This window comes from Dermacentor albipictus, chromosome 1 (assembly GCF_038994185.2).
Source record: "Dermacentor albipictus isolate Rhodes 1998 colony chromosome 1, USDA_Dalb.pri_finalv2, whole genome shotgun sequence".
Classification (NCBI taxonomy): Eukaryota; Metazoa; Arthropoda; class Arachnida; order Ixodida; family Ixodidae; genus Dermacentor; species Dermacentor albipictus.
The window spans coordinates 189,561,543-189,581,059 of record NC_091821.1 but is presented as its reverse complement, the minus strand read 5'-3'; the positions used below and the strand labels follow the sequence as shown (position 1 = coordinate 189,581,059).

The window sequence follows — 19,517 nt, the reverse complement described above, 5'->3', positions numbered from 1 at the left end:
GTTAGTAGAACAACTCTAGAGGAAAAGCTGGGCCGGAAAAGTGGGAACCTCTAGGGCGCCGCCCTGTTGCTACTGGTCAATGTGGCCAGCGCAATTACTATTGAAAGAGCTGAGAACAAGTACAGGTCACCTTATGCTTTGTCACCTAAAAACGCATACCTGATGGCTTTATGAAGGTGGTACGTTAATATTAAGTTTACAGAAAGCGATCGCTAAGTCCGTGACTTATGTAAATCACGATGTACGCATTCATGCAATAAAGGATGACGCGAATTTCGGTTTCGAATCTGTTTTTTGGATGCGTAGTAGTTTCGTTTGACATGCGATCGCGCGTCGACATCGGACGCTATGACACACTCGTGCCTTATGTGCCACCGAAGCCCCGAAGTGGTCTGGCATATACCTTCACATGTAAGTAAACGAATTTATCTCCTTGTTGAGAATATCACGCGAGTAGGCAGCTCTTGTGGTACATCACAATCGTTCGAGAAGCGTCACAGTAGAGCATTTTTCTGCATGCGGAGCGGTGTTTTTATTTGCAGGTTTCCCTTCAGTAGGAAATTGCTGGACAGGCGGACCAGCGCACCGGAATTGCACTGGCGAAGCCACAAGCAACTCAAAGAATCTGTTTAATTGTTGCACTTTGAACAATCATGCTTCTACAAAGGCCACAGCAGAAAAACAGCCTGATGACCGAGTATTTCTGTGCCACGCAGTAATCAAGAGGCGAGTGCCTAATGCGGACGAAATAGAGTGCATCGAGACTTAGAACGACAGAAAGCTGAGCTAGTTCGTAAGGATTCATTATGCAAAACAGAGGTGAGGCGTGCAGACAGGACACAAGAGTAGAGAAGTGGGCGGCGCGCGTGTTGTTTGCTTGTAAATACTCTACTCTTGTTTCCTGTCTGCACGCCTCACCTCCGTTTTGCATAACGAGTGCATCAAGCCACATATTAATAGCTTAGGCGTTTTATTAACTGTGCAATATTTTCAACACTTCCTTGCATGCCATTTCATGTGGCATATCTTTTCTGGTCACAAATTTGTGCAGCGAATCTATTTGCATGATCGACTCCGGGCCTGTGGGACCGTTCACTTGCACTTGATGCTGAGTCTTTTACATGTACCCATAAACTGCAGATATGCACATCAGATCCCTGGGAGCACTTTCAAAATTCAATTATTTTCGACAACAGGCACATATGCAATACTGACATAATCCGGAATACCACTAAGCAGCTGGGACACATTTTTGTTGACCGTACTCGCAGGTAAAATAAGTACATCATGTGGACAGCTCCAGCTCATTTTCCTTAAGTCAGTGTGTACAAGGGTTATGCAAAAATAATTTTTTTCTCGTGCACCGATTATTTTGCTTTATAAGCAAGAGAACCCACCACGTTAGTGTAACGTATCTTGTGCATCACACTAATATGTGCTTTCATTTACGAAGTGAGATGAGTTACTTTTATGGCTCATTCAGTCATATCACACTGCAAGCTGCATTCATCAATCTTCAATGGGATTTTGCAAATGTTTAATGAAACATGTTTCCCTTTTATGCAGATATGCAATGGCAAGCCCTTCCGTGTGTTCCAAAGGTAAAATTTAAGCTCTAAATTAAACAAGACATTTCTAGTCAGAAACAAGCAAAAATAGTGAATGCAGAGTATCAGAAGCCCAAGGTACAGAACTTATGAGAAGTGTCGAATGATTTTAAGGAAAGAGTCGTATTTAAAAATGCAAGACCCTTTAGTGGAGGTCAAGCAAGTCAATATAGGTAGAATACTCTGCAAAATTATGCGAGTGAGGGGATGTCAAACAATGGGTCAGGAAATGCATTGTTTTTCTGCAAAACAAAAGCTGATTGCCATTACATAAGTCACTTTAGCATCATGATAAATTCAGAAATAAACCAAAAAACAAGACACGCAAAAATAAACAAAACATTTAATGATATTTCAGCAGAACTTTTTGTTGGGCTAGTTGGTGCATATTACTGAAGTACTATAGCGCCAAACAGACGACACAAGAAGAAGAGACACGGACATAAGCGCTCGTCCGTGTCTCTTCTTGTGTCGTCTGTTTGGCGCTATAGTACTTCAGCCATTTAATGATGCTCTCTCCACACTGGGATAAATAAAAACAAACACATCACATCTAATGTGGACATATCAGATGCCTTGTGAAACATAAAGGAACAATTCAGTTTCGAGCTATGGCACTTGCCGCATAGATGTGGGGGGGCCTTGCACCAATAGTGATAGTTACCACTGCATTTAGAAATTGAAAGCATTTGTGCAGACAAGGATGATTCTTTATATTTTTGGCTACCACTTCAAATGCCTCCACCAAGTGTTACAATGCTGCACGCAGCCATACTAAGGATCTCGCAACAACACCTGCAGGTAAAAAGCAGAAGCAGTCAAAGTGCTGGTGTGTTCTGGACACTATGTTTGAAAACTTTTAGGCAAGAAGAGTGCAAGAAGCAGACATAACTGCATTTATTTCCATAATTCCCCATTTAAAGGGCCTTTTCTTTTTGCTTAGACAATGCCTACGCCTAGCCACAGCAGCTCCCTCATACAGACTCCGCAAACCAAGAGGCCGTGGAGGCAAATGCAGGTAAGAGGCAATAAGCAATAGCACTGGTATCGACATTCATCTAATTTCTTTTTATTTCGTTTAGGCAGCCAGCACACCTCGAACAGCCACCTTGACTGCGGGTGTGTCACCCTAGTCGCCAAGGAAACATTTGAGGGAAAGTGACAGGCAATGTGAATAGCCACTCCTCCATGTAAACAATACTCTTTCTCTCGGATGACTCCTACGCCTCACCACGCCAGCACACTTGTGCACAAAGATGCCGCAGAGGCACGTGCAGGTCAGAGGCAAGAAGCAGTGGCACTGGTGTCGACATTTACCCAATTTCTTTTTCTTACACTGAGGCAGCCAGCACACCTCGAACAGCCACCTCGACTGCGGGTGTGTTAGTTGATCCCTGTTGTACATATGCTCATAATAAACTTCAGTAAACTTGAACTTCATAATAAACTTGAAGGCAAATGGTACATTGATGCATTGTATTTTTGAACATTTATTGTACACATACAATATATGTTATACTTTGCAGTGCTACAGAGCGTATTTTGAAGCTTCCCGCTATATTTTGCACCTTTAATTACGTATGTGTTGTGTGGCCCTCAATGCAGTTCATGTTGTAGCAGCTGCTTTGTCTGTGTATCGCACATTGGCTTAAGCTCGTGATATCCACATACTTCTCTCACATATACAAAATAAAGTTCTATGTAGTCCTCAGTGTTACAACAAAAAATGAAAGTAAACAATCCGATCGTGGAATTATGTTTATTACAGTGATTCCTACGACAGTTACTGACAAGTTGACAACTTGAACTGGTCAATCGGTCCATAGCCTCCTCTATTTTTCAAAAATAAAGGAGGCTATGATCCGTCATGGCAAGGAATTGTATGTATACATAAAAAAAGGGGGTATGTGTGTGTTTGTAGTGGGGGTATAGGATTAGGGCGGTACGAAAAAATGTACCAACATCGTCCTCTAGACCGATTCCGTTGAGGTACCGTAACAAAACGTATTATGCATAAAGTTCATACAACCAACTCTGATATTACTACAGACGCCAGGCGACGCGAGCTACATTTGTCATGATGCATTCGCGACTGCACCGGATGCCCTCCACATTATTCTCGTTAATCGTGCTCACTGCGCCGAGGCAAAAGAAAGACCATGGGCGCAGGTGCCTTTAAAGTATCTCGACCTTGCGAGGCACGGCTGCGCGTGCCAGGGAAGCTGTCCGTGCGAACACTCCCTGGCACACCTGCCTCGGCGGCCCCAACCTACGTACCGTTCTGCTTCGAGCTTTGATCCCCCCACTGTCCCTCGGGTGCCCTGGAGTTCCTGCGCCGCCTGCTCTACTACCATCTCAGGTGCTCTCCTGAGACTTCCGTTTGTCGGTTACATGTGCCCTACAGCTGGATCATTACTTATAATAATAAAAAACCCGATCTATCGTCACGACGATAGATCGCGAAAGCGGCTTTTGCAACATACCGCGCCCGTGCGAAGATAATTACGGAACGCCAACGAGGAATCTGACCACAGCTTCGAGCTCGTAACGTCGTCGAGTGACACTCCTGCAACAGGCGTGGCCGCTGAAAACCGCATAACGCCAGAAGCTTGAACAGGATCATCCCTCGGTTGCATAACTGCCAGCTCTACGGCCAACATGGACCACACCTACACCATCCCGCAACATAGAATAAAGAACCGACTTATGAAGCCCAAACACACGGCAGCACGCACACATCACAACACTTCAAGCGAGACGCCATGCTGCTACGCTGCTACTGTTGCCGGATTAAAACTGACTACTGTCACCAAGTCTAGCAAGCGTCTCAGGAGCTGGCAACCTCGGCGCGTAGCAACATGGCGGCGCTCTTGAGGTTCCCGATTTTAATGCATGGGCCCTATGGGTAGCTTGTCCTCTAGAGTCAGTATAGTAACTCTATGGTCTGTGGCGTCCAAGCCTCATAAGGTGGCGCCCTCTATAGTTTGAATTCGAATCTCAAGAGGAAGCTTTAGCCATAGAGAAATATGCTTTAGCTGGGGCCTAACTCCAACGCGGCCTACTCAAATACATGCAAAACGCAGAAACGCTTTCCTGAGATAACCCCTCGACCGATTTTACTAGGGAGTTTTAGAATAGGGGCCCCAAACGTTTTGGGGCCCCAAAGAAATAGCGTCGAAGCCACTGCGCATGCGCAAGACGCAAACTGCGTTTGGGTTTTGCGTTGGGAACGCTATTTCACCGATTTAGCGGCAGCCCAAATAGCGGCCCCAAAAGTTTTGCGTCGACAAACATGGCGGCACCCATCGAAGCGACGGCTCTAACCTAGCACAACACTGGGTTCGATTCGTGGTAACGCGTGAAGTTCGCAGGCTAGGAGAAGTGACTGCGGTTATCGCTTTCTCTCAACTAGCGTGTGTTATGAAGATTGACTCATTAGACGCCGCTGATTTTGAATTCGATTGTGGATTTTATGGCTCGTAGGCCTAACACGGCTAAGCTTGGCTGGCGAAGGCTAGTAAAGTTGCTTCGCTCAAAACTAAGCGCAACTAACTGTTCGCTGCTTACAGAATAACCTCTAAATTGTAATTAAACGCGAATACACGCAAGTCAAAATTATTATTCTTCTCATAAAATGGTATATTTTATTTAATTATTTCTAATAGCTTTTCTTTGACGCCGTAGTGGCGCTGTCAGCGCAAGACGCTATCCGCAAACGTAAAACCCTATTCTAAACCTCTTCACTCCTACTCCCAGTGCTGACACCCGCAAAGCTCTTTGGGGCCCCAAACTATTGGGGCCCCTATTCTAAAACTCCATATTGAACTTTGTTGCAGTTGAGAGAAAAGTTAAATTCTAGTGACTGCTGTAAGCGGAATTTCTATTTAGAGCCTGAATTTTGTTAAAAGCATTTTCAGAAATATACAAGCACGAAAATATAGAAGCACGAAGTTTACAAACTAATACCTCCGCATCAAGAACAGATATCGCGGTTCTGTAAACGGCAACCATTAGATCATTCAAAGCGGACGAGTTCGATATGTCAATTTATATCTTACGTGATTTCTTTACATATATATACGAGGGTTCTGAAAAAGCTGTATTAACGTATTACTCAATTTTTTTTGTGATTCATGTGTAACACATCAATTTTGTCCGCTTTAACGTACTATTAGATGCAATTCACAGAAATGTGATATCCTTTTTCATTGCTGAGTTAGAGTTGTAAATGTGATGGTTTCGTTTTCTGAAAATTCACGATTTTTGCCAATTTTTAATAAAGAACTGACGATCTAAAACGGAAATTCGAAACAAACAGTCACTCGATTTTAAGTTTTTGTTGTATTTAAAAGAAAATGCTAATATATAGTGACTGCAGGTAGCGAATTTTCGACCTAGACCGTCAATATTTTAATAAAAATTGTTAAATATCACAAATTTTCAGAAAACGACATTAAAGTTTACAACTCAGTAACTCATCAATGAAAAACGATATAACAATTCTGTAAATTGCATATAATAGTACATCTAAAGTGAACGAAATTGATGTATTACACAGCCCTTAAATTTATCACTAATATGTGAGTAGGACTTTCGCAAAACAATTGTAAACAATGTAAAAGATTCACATAAGACAAAGACTGACATACCAGAATTGTCCGGCTTGAATGCTCTAATGGATGCGGTTTACAAAACTGCGATTTCTGCTTTACGTGCAAAAAATTAAGCTACGAATTTGTAAACTTCGTGCTTCTATTTTTTCAAGTTTACCAATTTTTGAAAATTGCTTTTAAAAAATGCAGGCTTTAAATTGAAATTACGCTTCCAACAGTCACTAGAATTTAGCTTCATATCACAAATGGAACAAATTTCATTAAAATCAGTTCAGTGGTTATCTCAGAAAAGCGTTTCGGCGTTTTACATGTATTTGGATAGGTGGCATCGGCGTTGGGCCCAAGCTAAAGCTTCCTCTTGCTTTTTCTGGTTGAATGCGGCGGAAGTGATTTTGAGGGCCGAATTGATTTTGTACACCTCCAATAGGTGGTGTCTAAAACCCGACATCTATGACCTGCAGGCATTGCTATGACGTATTTTCGGCTCTCGAAATTGCATTGCTTTCGCCGCATTGAACAAGCGGAAGCATAGCCTTTAATACAGTATTTTAAATCTAGAGTGCGTCACACTGAGTGGTGGACTTGAAGAAACGGACGCTGCAACGAAACAAAGAACCTTTCTCAAAACCAAGAAGTGCCAAGGAGCTAATTCTTAAAAATTCTTTATTGAATCATTAGGTGTACCTTAAACAAAACATGCAAAACCTAATGAAAAACCGCAGTCGCCCACCCCTGCGAACACAGTGTCCGAAGAGGTCGTTATAGTGGCGCGGGTACAGTGGGGGGACAACGGCGTATATTCAAACGGCTGTGGCGCCGTTGCAAGCTCGTTGTTTCGTTTCCACTGTAATTCTGTGGAGCTTTTCTGTGTCGCTATGTTAAATATATGTGAAATAAACATTGCAGGTTTGTAAAAACGAAAATCAAACACGATGACCCTGCTCTGCTTACCCACCTACCGTATAAGGCATAGCTGTCCTTTCAACTCTAGAGTCCGTATTCGTGAAAAAAAAAGAAAGAAAGAAAAAAAACCCCTCTTGCGCTAGAACTAAAGCTTATCAGCGGAAACACAACAGTGACCAGATGAAGAAGAGAGCGGGACTAGCTGGAACTTACAACTGAAAGGTGAACACTTGAAGGACGAAAATATATATACTCTTAAAACGGTTGCACCCTTTGGGGTATATATTTATCCTACAACACTCTTAGAAAAGTTTACACCCTTTGGGGCGTATCTTGTCCCAGAACAATAATCGTCATCCGTGCTGCCCGCGTTTCCTTTCTTTAACGCTGCGAGCCCGGTACTTTCCAGTCACGAACGGCATGCGCCTTATCAGTGTGACACAGCATTCTCGACAGGAAAGTAGCGAGCGCCGAGTTTTCAGGAAAGGAAACGCAAGCAAGGCTGATGACGATTATCGTTGTGGGACAAATATACACCCCAAAGGGTGCAACCGTTTTAAGAGTGAAGGAAACGCGGGCAACACGGATGACGATTATCGTTGTGGGACAAGATAAGCCCCAAAGGGTGTAAATTTTTCTAAGCGTGTACTCTTAAAAAATGTTTGCACCTTTTGGGGCGTATCTTTTCCCACAAAAATAATCGTTATCTGTCTTGCCCACATTTCCTTTCTTTTACGCTGCGAGCCCGGTACTTTCAAGTCACGAACGGCATGCATGCGTGTGACATAGCATTCTCGACAGGAAAGTAGCGAGCGCAGTGTTTTCACTCTGAAAACAGTTGCACCCTTTACACTCTAAAAAAAGTTTGCTCCCTTTGGGGGTGTATATTGGCCTCACAACAACAATCGTCATTTGTCTTGCCCGCATTCTTCTTCTTGAAAACGCTGCGCTCGTTACTTTCCTGTCGAGAATGCACTGTCATGCTGATAACGCGCATGCCGTTCGTGACTTGGAAGTACCGGGCTCGCAGCGTTAAAGAAAGGAAATGCGGGCAAGACAGATGATTATTGTTGTGTGGCAAATATACACCCCAAAGGATGCAACTGTTTTAAAGTGTAGGGTGTATATTTGCCACATCGTCATCTGTCTTATTTATTTATTTATTTATGTATTTCAAGAGTACTGCCAGCCTCTGATTAGAGGCCTTAAGCAGGAGTGGTTACATAGATGACGAACAATACACTGAGTACAAGGCGCGAAGCGTGAGCAAAATGAAATAGCTTTGGAATTTGAAATATGAACAGCGTGTCATTTGCGAAAACGTAGCATTTAGCGCTAGTAATGTGAAACCATTCCAGAAGAAGAAAATGCAAACTGCTCTTAGGGCTAAATTGACGAACATTTAAGAGACAGAAAAACGGAAAACTAGAAGAATATATGGTAAACGATTTCAGAATGGCAAACGATTTCAGAACATACGTCCTATCAGACAAACATAATTTACCCCGCTCATTTATACAATTTCTTTAAGCAGTTTTAAGAATGATTCAATGGTGTCGCAGGCAACCACCACAGGAGGAAGTACATTCCATCCCCTAATGGTTCGGGGAAAATATGAATTTCTAAACGCTTCTGTTTTGCAGTAGTAGTCTTTAAGCTGCTTAGCGCGGCTAGACCGAGTTGATCGACGAGCGAGAGGCTCGGTATACGTGTCCTTGTCTATGTCTAATTTTCCATGATAAAGCAAATACATGTAGTACTTTAAACGTTCGTTATGTCGCCGTTTTTGTAGGGTAACTAGTTCTGCTGTTTCGAGCATCGCACTTGGTGATGCACACTGGCTAAAAGAATTGAATACAAATCTTATCGCCTTTCTCTGAATTTTTCCACCTTTTTAATGTTAATATCACTATGTGGATCCCAGACGATGGACCCATACTCAAGAATCGGGCGGACGAAAGCTTTGTAAGCTAGTAGCTTTATCTCACGCGGTGAATTTCTTAAGCAACGCCTCAAGTAACCAAGCTTCTGCATAGCTTTCTTTTCTATGCATGACACGTGCTCATTCCACTTTAAGTCCGAGCTGATAACTACGCCCAAATATTTATATCTTGTCCCGTGGTCTTAAATTTGCCAATAGATCGAATACTGATTGTTTAAAGGGTGTCGGTTCCACGTCACGGTCATCGTTACAGTTTTTTTCGCATTGATTTTCATTTGCCATGCGCTGCACCATGATTGCACTGTAGACAGCGAGGTATTTAACAGCGATTGGTCAGCGGGACTACGGGTTTCTTTATATAAAACGCAATCCTCACCAAACAATTTCATATTAGCTGTCAATTCTTGTGCAATATCATTAATGAAAATTAAGAAAAATAAGGGCCCAAGCACTGATCCCTGTGGGATTCCGGATAGGACAGGTCTTGAACGCGAATGTGTTCCGTCGATGTTTACAGTTTGCCGTCTTGAAGAAAGGTATGCTTTAATTCAAGTTAGAATTAAGGGACTCATTTTTAGGTATAGGTTTCAATTTTATCATGAGTTTGGTGTGTGATACCCGGTCAAATGCTTTCTCGAAATCTAAAAAAAAGATAATAAAAATTTGCCCTTGCTCATCCAGAATAGCTGTGAGATCATGAATGGTTTCTAAAAGCTGAGTTGTGGTTGAAAGCCCTTTACGAAATCCATGCTGCCTGGAGTCGAGCAAACCATTAAGCTGAAGAAAAAAGGTTAGATGTTTAAAGATAGTGTGCTCAAGAAGTTTGGAACATGTGCAAAGTATAGAAATGGGTCGATTAGAAGAAAGCAGTGATGAGTATCCCCCTTTTGGCCAGGAACAATCTTTTCAAACTTCCAGTCATGAGGCAATTCGGATAGATATAACGACCTATTAAAAATCCCACATCAGAATTTAGAGCACCACTCGGCATACCGGAAAAGGAATATGTTGGGTATCGCATCGACATCAGAAGATTTTTTCGTATCAATGTTAAGTAAAAGCTTTAGAATACCTTCTTCCGTTACTATAACATCACTAATAAGTGGAACGCTTTGCAATGTCGAAAATATGGGCTTTTCACCGTTGTCAACTGTAAACACGGAACAGAAAAAGTTGTTGAAGGATTCTGCTACTATAGTAATTTCTCCGATACTGCTTCACCATTAACGTAGAGGCTAGGCACGGTTGTTGATTTTGAAGAAAAATGCCGCCAGAATTTTGCAGGGGATGAAAGGAGAAATTGCTTTATAGTGACACTGTGGCAGTAGTTTTTTGCTTTTTTAATGCTTTGGCTTAAATGAATGCGCAGCACTGAAAGTTTGCGCATGTTACTTTCAGAGGGATGCTTCCGATGTCGTTTTCTAGTCTTGTTCGCCTTTCGTTCCAAGTGTACAATTTCTTTTCTTATCCATGGGCGGGTTTTGTGGACAATGATTACTTTAGTCGGTACAAAGTTATGCACGCATTGCAACACAAGATTTTTAAAGTATTGCCAAAGATCCTCTACTCAGCATAAAACAGACTGGGCTAAAGAAACAAAGTTGAAAAAAGATAAGTCCAGATCATCTAATATATGTACATCATCTGCTTGTGAGAAAACAAGCACTGTACGATTTTCATGCTCAACCCTAGCGACATGGTTCAAACACATCGTAAGACATACCATTCTGTGATCTGATATGCCGTTGACGACGCTAAGTCCCGAAACCTGAGGAAACATACTTCGGCTAATAATAAAAAAAAGATCTATTATAGATTCTGAGTCATTACGTATGCGTGTCGGTTGTTTTACTAATTGCGTTAGGTCATGATATATTACAGAAGTGCAGCGGTGGCGTAGAGGTAGAACATCCGCCTCGCGTGCAAGAGGACCATGGTGCGAATCCCGGTGCCGCGCAATTTTCCACTGGATTAAAAAAAATCCGCGTGTTGATAAAATTGCATAAACAGGCCTGGCGTGTGGCCTGATCCTGGTGACGAGAACCGGTAACGCGCACTCCCTCACCAGAGCAGGATTGGCCACCCTGGTGCAGTACTTGGCCACAACCTCCTATACGAACACAGCAATCAAACCCCGGCCCTCAGTCCCCAGCAGCTGCGAATCAACTGACCACGGCGGCGGTCAGACCTGCAACGCAGCAGAGGGTGCTAAGAATCCCTGGTTCCGGACAGGCCGCCATTGGAATTTGAACCTGGTAACGTTTAACGCTAGAACGATATCTAGTGAGGCGAGTCTAGCAGTGCTATTGGAGGAATTAGAGGGCACTAAATGGGATATAATATGGCTCAGTGAAGTTAGGAGGACGAAAGAAGCATATACAGTGCTGAAAAGCGGGCACGTCCTATGCTACCGGGGCTTAGCGGAGAGACGAGAACTAGGAGTCGGATTCCTGATTAGTAAGGATATAGCTGGTAACGTACAGGAATTCTATAGCATTAACGAGAGGGTGGCATGTCTTGTGAAACTTAGTAAGAGGTACAAATTGAAAATCGTACAGGTCTACGCCCTTACATCCAGTCATGTTGACCAGGAATTCGAAAGCTTCTATGAATACGTGGTATCGGCGATGGGTAAAGTCAAAACAAAATACACTATACAGATGGGCGACTTCAATGCCAGGGTAGGCAAGAAACAGGCTGGAGACAAGTCAATGCGGGAATATGGCATAGGCTCCAGGAGTAGCAGAGTAGAATTATCAGTAGAGTTTGCAGAACAGAATAATATGCGGATAATGAAAACCTTCTTCCCCAAACGGGACAGCCGAAAGTGGACATGGAGGAGCCCGAATGGCGAGACTAGAAATGAAATACACCTTATACTCTGCGCTAACCCTGGCATCATACAAGATGCGGACGTGCTCGGCAAAGTGCGCTGCAGTGACCATAGGATGGTAAGAACTCGAATTAGCCTAGACTTGAGGAGGGAATGGAAGAAACTGGTACATAAGAAGCCGATCACTGAGTTAGCGGTAAGAGGGAAAATAGAGGAATTCCGGATCAAGCTACAGAACAGAAATTCGGCCTTAGCTCAGGAAGGTGATCTTAGTGTTGAAGATATGAAGGACAATCTTATGGGCATCATTAAGGAATGTGCAATAGAAGTCGGTGGTAACTCCGTTAGACAGGATGCCAGTAAGCTATCGTAGGAGACGAAAGATCTGATCAAGAAACGCCAATGTATGAAAGACTCTAACCCTACAGCTAAAATGAGCTGGCAGAACTTTCGAAGTTAATCAACAAGCGTAAGACAGCTGACATAAGGAAGTATAATATGGATAGAATTGAACATGCTCTCAGGAACGGAGGAAGCCTAAAAGCAGTGAATAAGAAACAAGGAATAGGCAACAATCACATGTATGCGTTAAGAGACAAAGCCGGCAATATCATTACTAATATGGATGAGATCGTTCAAGTGGCTGAGGAGTTCTAGAGAGATTTATACAGTACCAGTGGCACCCACGACGATAATGGAAGCGAGAATAGTCTAGAGGAATTTGAAATCCGACAAGCAACGCCGGAAGAAGTAAAGAAAGCCTCGGGAGCTATGCAAAGGGGGAAGGTAGCTGGGGAGGATCAGGTAACAGCAGATTTGTTGAAGGATGGTGGGCAGGTTGTTCTAGAAAAACTGGCCACCTGTATACGCAATGTCTCATGACTTCGAGCGTACCGGAATCTTGGAAGAACGCTAACATAATCCTAATCCATAAGAAAGGGGACGCCGAAGACTTGAAAATTATAGGCCGATCAAGTTACTGTTTCTTGTCAACAAAGTACGTAGTAAGGTAATCGCAAATAGAATCAGGAACACCTTAGACTTCTCTCAACCAAAGGACCAGGCAGGATTCCGTAAAGGCTACTCAACAATAGACCATATTCACACTATCAATCAAGTGATAGAGAAATGTGCAGAATATAACCAACCCTTATATATAGCTTTAATTGATTACGAGAAAGCGTTTGATTCAGTCGAAACATCAGCAGTCATGGAGGCATCACGGAATCAGGATGTAGACGAGCCGTATGTAAAAATACCGAAATATATATATATATATATATATAGAGGCTCCACAGCCACCGTAGTCCTCCATAAAGAAAGCAACAAAATCCCAATAAAGGAGGGCCTCAGGCAGGGAGATACGATCTCTCCAATGTTATTCACAACGTGTTTACAGGAGGTATTCAGAGGCCTGGATTGGGAAGAATTGGGAATAAGAGTGAATGGAGAATACCTTAGTAACTTGCGATACGCTGATGATATTGCCTTGCTTAGTAACTCAGAGAATCAACTGCAATGTATGCTCACTGACCTGGAGAGGCAAAGCAGAAGGGTGGGTCTTAAAATTAATCTGCAGAAAATTAAAGTAATGTTTCACAGTCTCGGAAGAGAACAGCACTTTACGATAGGTAGCGAGGCACTGGAAGTGGTAAGGGAAGACATCTACTTAGGGCAGGTAGCGACTGCGGATCCGGATCATGAGACTGAAATAATCCGAAGAATAAGAATGGGCTGGAGTGCGTTTGGCATGTATTCTCAGATCATGAACAGCAGGTTTCCATTATCCCTGAAGAGAAAAGTGTATAACAACTGTGTCTTACCAGTATTCACGTACAGGGCAGAAACCTGGAGGCTTACGAAAAGGGTTCTACTTAAATTGAGGACGACGCAACGACCTATGGAAAGAATGATGGGTGTAACGTTAAGGGATAAGAAAAGAGCAGATTGGGTTAGAGAACAAACGCGAGTTAATGACGTCTTAGTTGAAATCAAGAAAAAGAAATGGGCATGGGCAGGACACGTAAAGAGGAGGGAAGATAACCGGTGGTCATTAAGGGTTACGGACTGAATTCCAAGGGAAGGGAAGTGTAGCAGGGGGCGGCAGAAAGTTAGGTAGGCGGATGAGATTAAGAAGTTTGCAGGGACGACATGGCCACAATTAGTACATGACCGGGGTAGTTGGAGAAGTATGGGAGAGGCCTTTGCCCTGCAGCGGGCGTAACCAGGATGATTATGATGATTATGATGATGATGATGGTAATGATGATGATGATGATGATACATTATAATATCAGCAAAGGGTTCAGCGATTTGTGCACTGGTCATTTATGCCATTCTGCATGAGGTGAGAAATTCATTAAGTTGGTCGCTGAAACTGCTGTCTGTGTCAGGAGGGCGGAATACTCCCCGATAATGAAAGTTTTGTCAACTGTTTGCACCTTTGCGAGGACACATTCAATTCCAGGAATGTCTGCCAACCTTTCAATTCGCAAAGATTCTTCGAAAATGATGGTGACCCCGCCACCTCTCGAAATTCTATCTTTACAGAAGATTTATAACTGTTAGGCGCTATTTCCTTGTCACTGACATCAGGTTGCAGCCATTATTCTGTAATAATTACAATATGCGGCCTGTAGGCAAGGATTATGCCCTCAAGGTCGGAGGACTTGCCCACTATGCTGCGAGCGTTCAAGTTCAAACACAAAAAACTGTTTGTGTCATTTTTATCGATTCTTCGGTTTGCTGCCGCTGCATCTTCAGGTCTGCCTGAGAGGACCATCTTTCTCTGTTCATTTTCCCATTTGAACCATTCGCCGTCGACCTCAACTTTGTCGTAAACAAGTTTCACCTTCATGCCCGCCCTTCTAGCGTCAAAAGTACTCTCCCATAGCATTTTTTTTTGTACCTAGTGGCCGCCGAGAAGTCTTCTGAGATTGAAATAGTTTTGCCCTTAAATTTATAGGAATTCTTTAACAGACTTATTTTTTCTCTGTGATCGAAAAATTTTACAGTTACAGGACGCGTTTTACCGCACTGCTTTCATCCTATTCTGTGTATTCTTTCAACTGAACAGGCTTCAACACCTAAAATATAATTAAATACTGTCACCACACGCGCCGAAGGACCGTTTGTTTCATCATCATCAGGAACACCGAAAATAAGCAGGTTGTTTCGGCGACTCCGGTACTCCAAGTCTACGTGCTTATGCTCCAAGGATTTCATAGTTTTTCAAGGCCAGTGATCTGGCTGCTAAGTTGTTTAATTAAAGAAGCCGATTCTTCGACTGTTTTTAGTTTTGACTGGATTCTGTCAAGTCTCTTCTGAATGTTATTCTGACCATCCCATAACTGAGCCAAGGGTTCCGCAGTGGTAGGACCGGGATTCGACTCCACATCGTCACAGAGGATTAACAGGGACAAAAGGAAATCTTTCGCAGCAGAAACACATATATAACAACTTGCTTGCGTCTTCTTTCTAGAAAACGCTTCGCTCGTTACTTTCTTGTCGAGAATGCTCCATCAAGCTGATAGCACGCATGCCTTTCGTGACTTGGAAGTACCGGGCTCGCAGCGTTAAAGAAAGGAAATGCGGACAAGACAGATGAGGACTATCGTTGTGTGGCAAGATACGACCCAAAGGGTGTAACTTTGTTTCCACTCTACACTCTTAAAACGGTTGCACCCTTTGGGGTGCATATTTGTCCCACAACAATAATCGTCATCTGCCTTGCTTTCGTTTCCTTTCTTGAAATCTTGGCGCTCGCTACTTTCCTGTCGAGAATGCTGCGTCACACTGATGATGCGCATGCCATTCGTGACCGGGAAGTACCGGGCTCGCAGCGTTAGAGAAAGGAAACGCGGGCAAGACAGATGACGATTATCGTTGTGGGACAAGATAAGCCCCAAAGGGTGTAAATGTTTCTAAGAGTGTAAGAGTAGTTTACACACTTTGAGTCGTATCTTGCCACACAATGATAAACGTCGTCTATCTTGTCCGCATTTCCTTTTTTTAACCCTGCGAGCCCGGTATTTCCCAGTAACGAACGGCATGCGCGTTATCAACCCGCCGCGGTTGCTCAGTGGCTATGGTGTTAGGCTGCTGAGCACGAGGTCGCGGGATCGAATCCCGGCCGCGGCGGCCGCATTTCGATGGGGGCGAAATGCGAAAACACCCGTGTACTTAGCTTTAGGTGCACGTTAAAGAACCCCAGGTGGTCGAAATTTCTGGAGTCCTCCACTACGGCGTGCCTCATAATCAGAAAGTGGTTTTGGCACGTAAAACCCCATAATTTAATGCGCGTTATCAGCATGACATAGCATTGCTGACAGGAAAGTAGCGGGCGCGGCGTTTTCAAGAAAGGGAACGCAAGCAAGGCAGATGACGATTATCGTTGTGGGACAAATATACACTCCAAAAAGTGCAACTGTTTTGCGAGTGTACCTTCTGGAAGGCCACGTGGTGCATGTGGAAACTGCCATCGCAGTATGCCATTTTTTATCTATCTAAAATCAATAGTGACACTAAGAAAATTAGAGTGGGCTTGGTGGCATGTCAGTGATGGGCCATCCTAACTGACTTCACTTCGTCACTACGCAGTTCTTGGTGCTGTCCTGGATTCTGAAGCTAACAGCGTGCTTTGAACAGCCTGCCTGGATTCCACTGGCTGCCGACGAGGACGCAACGCATCGCCATGGCGAGCTGCGCCGGACCTACCTCTACGGAACATCGGAGTGCACATCACAGATTACGCCACTTCTGTCGCTGCGGTGTCATCGGCTGACGCCCTGGCTTCCTGGCACACTATCTTCGAATGACAGCGCCATCTTCCCTCGGATTCCCGATATAAAGCCTAGACAAACCATCGCCACGCTCAGTGGGCTTGGCGGCATGTCAGTGATGGGCCATCCTAACCGACTTCACTTCGCTACGCAGGTAAGAAATTGCTGTTGCCTTTTCGCGAAACGCACTGGTTACCGTACATTACTCGTGCTGCCGAGCCCACGGCGCTCTCTTTGTATAGTATTTGACTGTGCTCGCATGCTATTGAAATTACTTTTGTTGGCAGGAGATATTGAGACTAATCCTGGACCTAGAAATGATCCAACTGTACTTCCTGTTGATATGCTTGATGTTCTAAAGACGTTGCAAATCAGGCAGTCGGCCATGCTTGAGCAGCTAAATTCCATTAGGTCAACGCTTGCTGATCATGAGAAAATGTGCAGCAAACTCGGCACACGGTTGACCAAGATTGAATCCCACCTGTTGTCACTGTCGAATATAAAGACCCAAGTAAATAACATGGAAAGCGTCGCTGATAGCAGCGCTGCTCAGGTAACTGTGCTGACTGACCGCATTAATGATAGAAAACAGATCCCGAAGATGTAACCTGGCTTTTTACGGGCTCAGCGATGCGCGAAATGAGTCGTGGCGTGTTTCTGGGGAATCAATAATTGAACACTGCCACAATAACCTGGGCGTAACTATTCAAAGTGGTGATATAGAACGTGCCCACACACTTGGCACTTTTCAGGGGGGAAAACGGAGGCCAATTATAGTAAAATTCGCCCACTTTAAGGATAAAGAAGGCATCCTTTTCTCAAGCGGTAAGCTGAAGGGCACCGAATACGGCATTAGCGAAGACTTCTCCCCAGAAACTCGTCTGGCCAGAAGACGTCTAATCGAATTTGGAAAAGCGCAGCAATCTTCATTCAAGCTCCGTTACGACAAACTTATCTCTGGCCGAAAACCTACGTTTACGATCACGCTAAACAGTCGGTCGTCGAACGTCAATCCTAGCAGCAAGTGCAAAAGCCACTGAGGCCGACTCAGCGTGTTAAGCACAATCTATCGTTGCTCTGCACTAACATCCGCAGCCTGATACCCCAACGGGATTCGTTATGCAGCCTCATTTCCTCGTCATCCAGTAACATTGTTGTACTAACGGAAACATGGTTAAATTCCACAATACTTGATTGCGAAATTCTTCCTGATCTACCAGAGTTCGATATTTTTCGCAAAGACAGGTGCGATGGAACCAGTGGGGCGGTGTGGCTATTGCTACTCATCGCCAACTTAAGTGCTCTTTTGTAAATATAAGAACGCCTCTAGAAATGATTTGGACGTGTTGCCACGCCACTTCACCACGCATGCTCATCGGCTGTTGCTATCGTCCACCCAGCACTGATAGCTCCTTTCTTTCGTTTTTTTCACGATGCGTTGTTTGAACTAACAACGGCTTATCCTAACACCCCCATATTGTTACTCGGGGACTTCAACTTTCCAACTACAGATTGGAGTAACGTTGCGTCATGTCTAACACAAACATGGCTAGCGAATTTATAAACATTTGCTTGCTGTTCGGTCTAACGCAGCTTGTTACTAAACCTACGCGAATAACTCAACACTCATCAAATATCCTAGATCTCGTCTTAGCGTCACACCCCGATAAGATGCCTCCTCTTACGTACGTCAGTGGTCTTAGCGATCACAGCGTCAGTCATGCCACGTTTCCTTGCAATATACTCAAAAGTAAAATATCAAAGAAAGTACTAACACTATATGATAAAGCCGATTATTCAAGCATTAAACGTGAACTTTCTATCTTTCACGAGCAACTTGCCCTTACGTATCAGCAGCGGTCGACCGAGAGTAACTGGGCACTTTTCAAAACAGAAATACTGCGTTTAATAGGTCTTTACATTCCAACTATCACGATAAAAGAAAAGAGCGCGCTCTCCCTGGTTCAACACTACTTTAAGGCGCTTAAACAATAAGAAAAAAACTATTATTTCGTGTAGCCAAATGCTCAGGTTCTTCTTCTGCCTGGGAAAAATATAACAAAGCTACTAAAGAATAGAACTCATTAAAAGCACACACAAAACGTAATTTCTTTTCTACTACAGTCCCAAACATGTTGCACTCTAAGCCGCGGCGTTTTTGGAAAACGATAAAACCCGAAACTAATAGTTCTGTTTCTATGTGATAATTCTGGCTCACCCATTTCTGACTCAAATGTTCCTGATGCCTTGAACCTTGCATTTTGTTCAATGTTTGCAAAAGAACCTGCCAATGAACTACCAGATTTACCATTTTCGATTTTACACCAATGGAAGGTATTAATTTTATGCCGGAAGGCATCGTTAAGATAATCCGTTATCCCTGCAGCTCACATATCTCACCGCACTGGTCATTCGTTGCAAGTTTCTCGCCCACGTGCCCGCACTAAAACATTTTCTGCTTCATTTTTTCCCAGAGCAGCAAAAGACTGGAACGGCCGTTCTCGCAACATCGCCATTATCACCTGCCCATCAAGCTTCATGCATACCATATCAAATATAACCTCGTACTGATCGTTATCAACATTGTTCTGTCTAACAAAAAACCCCACCCCTTATGTAATACCCCCTCGGGCGTCTTTAAGGAAATAAAAATGAATGAAAAATGAATGAATAGATGGCCTGAACTGCTCATCATCCTGTGGGACCGACGGCATTAATGCCAAAGTGTTAAAAAATGCGAAGTATGTCTGTAGTTCGATCATCTGTATCATCTTTCAGCAATCACTTGACACACGCATTGTTCCAAGAGACTGGAAAACAGGGAAGGTCATTCCAGTC

At 43.6% G+C, this 19,517-nt stretch overlaps 1 protein-coding gene and 1 long non-coding RNA gene across 7 annotated transcripts in view; both read left to right on the top strand.

The window, feature by feature from the left end:
- Position 1: 1 nt before the first annotated feature.
- On the top strand, positions 2 to 3,071 carry LOC135897984 (uncharacterized). Of its 2 annotated transcripts, XR_011511025.1 has the most exons (4): positions 2 to 726; positions 1,567 to 1,601; positions 2,551 to 2,625; positions 2,690 to 3,071. It is a non-coding gene; the product is annotated as an uncharacterized lncRNA (long non-coding RNA). The 2 variants fall into 2 exon arrangements; XR_011511024.1 differs by having other exon boundaries at positions 2,551 to 3,071.
- A 13,360-nt stretch (positions 3,072 to 16,431) lies between these two features.
- The window catches only part of L (zinc finger protein Lobe), a 287,693-nt gene continuing 284,607 nt past the window's right edge, over positions 16,432 to 19,517 (top strand). For all 5 annotated transcript variants that reach the window (XM_065426791.1, XM_070530685.1, XM_065426792.1 and 2 more), the window contains exon 1: positions 16,432 to 16,833. The gene's annotated coding sequence lies outside the window, so the exon portion shown is untranslated. The remainder of the gene's footprint in view (positions 16,834 to 19,517) is intronic.